Source organism: Aotus nancymaae, unplaced genomic scaffold (genome assembly GCF_030222135.1).
Source record: "Aotus nancymaae isolate 86718 unplaced genomic scaffold, 86718_ANA_hifiasm-v0.15.2.pri h1tg000012l, whole genome shotgun sequence".
NCBI classification, from domain to species: Eukaryota; Metazoa; Chordata; class Mammalia; order Primates; family Aotidae; genus Aotus; species Aotus nancymaae.
In genome coordinates this window covers 20186066-20189437 of record NW_026988423.1, presented here as the reverse complement: position 1 = coordinate 20189437, position 3372 = coordinate 20186066, and the positions used below count along the sequence as shown (strand labels likewise).

The 3372-nt window shown below is 47.5% G+C and overlaps 1 pseudogene; it reads left to right on the top strand.

Annotated features, from left to right (window-relative positions):
• The first annotated feature begins 238 nt into the window (after positions 1–238).
• LOC105729742 (ferritin light chain-like) lies at positions 239–754 on the top strand (annotated as a pseudogene).
• The last annotated feature ends 2618 nt before the right edge of the window (positions 755–3372 follow it).

Sequence of the window (3372 nt, the reverse complement as noted above, 5' to 3'; positions counted from 1 at the left end):
GAAAACAGAATTCACACCAGTAAGAGAAATGGCAGTCAGTGTGTTTGGCAGTCCCATGGATCTGTCTTTTCTTCAACAGTGTGTGGATGGAACAGACCCGGGGACTCCCTCTCTTCCAGCCCCCAAGCATCCTCCAATCTCCTCTTCACTTGCAAACCCCAAGATCATCTTCTTGGCTATCTCTTGCTTCTGGGATCAGCCCACACAGTTGTGGTTAGCTCCTTCTTGCCAACCAATGATGAGCTCCCAGATTCATCAGAATTATTCCACCGACGTGGAGGCAGCCGCCAACCTCCTGGTCAATTTGCATCTGTGGGCCTCCTCCACCCCCTCTCACTGGGCTTCTGTTTCCATCACGATGATGTGGCTCTGGAAGCTGTGGGCCACTTCTATGAATAGGAGAAGTGCGAGGTTTCAAGCATCTCTTGAAGATACAAAACGAGTGTGGCAGCAGTGCTCTATTCCAGGACATCCAGAGGTCACCTCAAGATGAGTGGGGTAAAACCTTGGATGCCAGGGAAGCTGCCATGGCCATGGAGAAGAAGCTGAACCAGGCTCTTTTGGATCTTCATGCCCTGGGTTCTTCCCACACAGACCTCCACCTCTTAACTTCCTGGAAAGCCATTTCTTCAATGAGGAAGTGAAACTCATCAAGAAGGTGAACAACCACCTGACCAATCTTGATAGGTTGGCTGGCCCCCAGGCCAGCCTGGGCAAATTCCTCTTCCAAAAGCTTACCCTGAAGCATAACTAGGAGCCTACTGAGCCCAGCAACTTCTGAAGGATCCCCCTCAAAGTGTCACTTCTGCCTGAGCCTCTCCTTCCAGCCACTAGGCAGCTTTTTAACCACCTTGGAGCTTTCTCTCAAGCTTTGGACCAAATGGAAATAAAGCTTTTTGCAGTAAAGAGAGAAAGAGAAAGAGAGAGGATGACTCTGCCCCAACATTAGGCATTTCTACTAGCTGACAATTTCCAGAAATGAAATAAGGCAATGTTTGTAACCTGTCCAGATGTTTAATGAGAACTGAAGACAGCTGTCTCCACTGGGGAAGTGACCTCATTTTTTTGTGACTGGGTTTCACTCCATTGCCCAGGTTGAGTGCAGTGGCACCATCATGGCTCACTACAGCCTTGACCTCCCAGGCTCAAGCAGTCCTCCAGCCTGAGCCTTCCAAGTAGCTGGGACCACAGGTGAATGCCCACATGTCTGGCTAATTTATTTTTATCTTTGTAGAGACAGGGTCTTGTTATGCTGTCCAGGCTAGTCTCAAACTCCTGGACTCAAGGGATCCTCCTGCCTTGGCCTCCCAAAGTGCTAGGATTTACAGGTGTGAGTCACTGCACCCAGCCTCCACTTTGTATTAAACAACTGCTATTGTCTTTCAACTCAAAGATCCCGAATTCCTTGTCTTTTTTGTTTTCTTACTTCAAGGAGCTCTGCTCTGGTTCTCCAAAAGGCTCTATCTGGGTATTCAAGAGGTAAGGAAGACCACACCGGTATTTGCATAAAATTAGATTATGAAAGACTGAGGTTTGAATAAACTGTGCAGACTATTTACAGACAATTTTCAGGTTAAAATTACATCACGGCTCCCCTTATAGTCATCATCCTTTGATTTCTCTCTTCTGTTTATCCTACTGCACCTATTTACATTGACCCAGATCAAATCTAATCAAATCAGCTAGCATTTGTGGAGGGCTTACTGTGAGCCAGGCACTGCGCTAGATGCAGATGCTTACCTCGGAAGCCTGAGCAGAGAAGGTTGGGCTCAAAGAGTCAGGGTTGGGGAGGATAAGGAACCCCAGGGTCTGGGATAAATTCTCCAAGGCCACAAACGCTCAATCCCCATTCATGTAGGCCCAGTGTAGAGAATAAAGATATAGAGTTCCCTGGATGCACTCCCTACGACTGTTACTTCAATGCTCAGATCAAAAGCCACGACTGGGGAGGATCCCCTGGGAATTCCAGGATGTGTGCACATGGCTTCCATGACATAGTACAAAAGGGAAGGTTCTCAGGCCAAGGAAGACTGCTGTTGGTTCCTGTGTAGACAGGTAGGCCGTGCTGAGTCAGGAGAAGAAACACAGATAAGCCCTGCCTGTCTCAAGGCCCTTGTCTGTGCTATTCCTTTGAGACTGAAAGGCTCCTTAAGCCTTCCCTGCCTCCCCATCCCAGCCCCCCAGAGTCCCTTCTTCTTTCTTCCAAGGGACAGCTTAAAACTCCCTTCCTTCAGAAAGCATTCTCAGATCCACCAGAAGTTGGGCACCTTTCTATAGCATCTTCGGGCTTTCCTGTGTAACATTCATCATAACTATAACCAATAACTGTTTGTGCAATTGCCTGCTCTCTAGACTACAAGCTCCTTAGGGGTAGTGACCTCAAATGAATAAATGAATGAATGCCATAAGTCAGAAAAAGAAGAAAAAGATAATTGAAAGCAGGAGAAGCAGGTAAACTAAGGCAGCAAAGATAGAGATTTGGCTGGAGCAAACAGAAAACGAGATGGGCAAAGCCTAGGGTCAGGTAGAGACCAGGTACGGAAGCAGCAAGGGCTGTAGGTCCGGACTGTGAGGACAAGGCTTGCAAATGCTGAATTTCAACAGCATCCCCTTGAGGTGAGATGTGGGGCTCCCTTTCTGTGCATGGGGCAAGCTTTAGAGAGGAGGGCTCCCACGTGAGCTACCTTGGCTTGCAGCACAAGCAAGATAATCTTCCTATGGCAGAATAAACCACCTAATATAAATGAGATTGTACACGAGTTTATGGAACATCTGTCCTCAGACCACAGGGATTTGAGATCTCTACTTAGCAAGGTCGCCATGTCTCACTATCTGCCCTGGTCCTCTGTTGGGTTTGTTTCGTTTTGTTTTTCTTTTGCTTGTTTTTTTCTCCCCTAACTATAGCCAAGGGAATTCCATTAGCCTCTATCTCCACTCCCTGGTTATCTGATTGTCTGATTCCCTGCGTTTTTCTGATCATTCAACTGAGACCTCTGGGGGAACCTAAAAGATGAGAGAAGGAAGATGTGTCCCAAGCAGAAGGCAGAGTCCTGTCTTAGAACACAGCTGGGTGTTGTCTGATTAACTGCATTATGACAGGAAAGACAGCAGGGGTTCTGAGATTAGGAATTAGACTTCTACTCAGGTGTGGCAAGACCCAAGGGGAGACAGCGGAGCCATCAATCCAGGGACCACATCAGAGTTGGGGCCGGATGTTAGCTCTGGGGCTTCAGCAGGAAATATTAGGGGTCACCTGTTAGGTAGATGGACAAAGATGCACATAAGAAATAAGTCAAATATGGGCATTGTGCAGAAGTCCCAGTAGGCAGGAAGACACCTTAGGGGATGTCTGTTAATAGGAAGCAAGCTAAA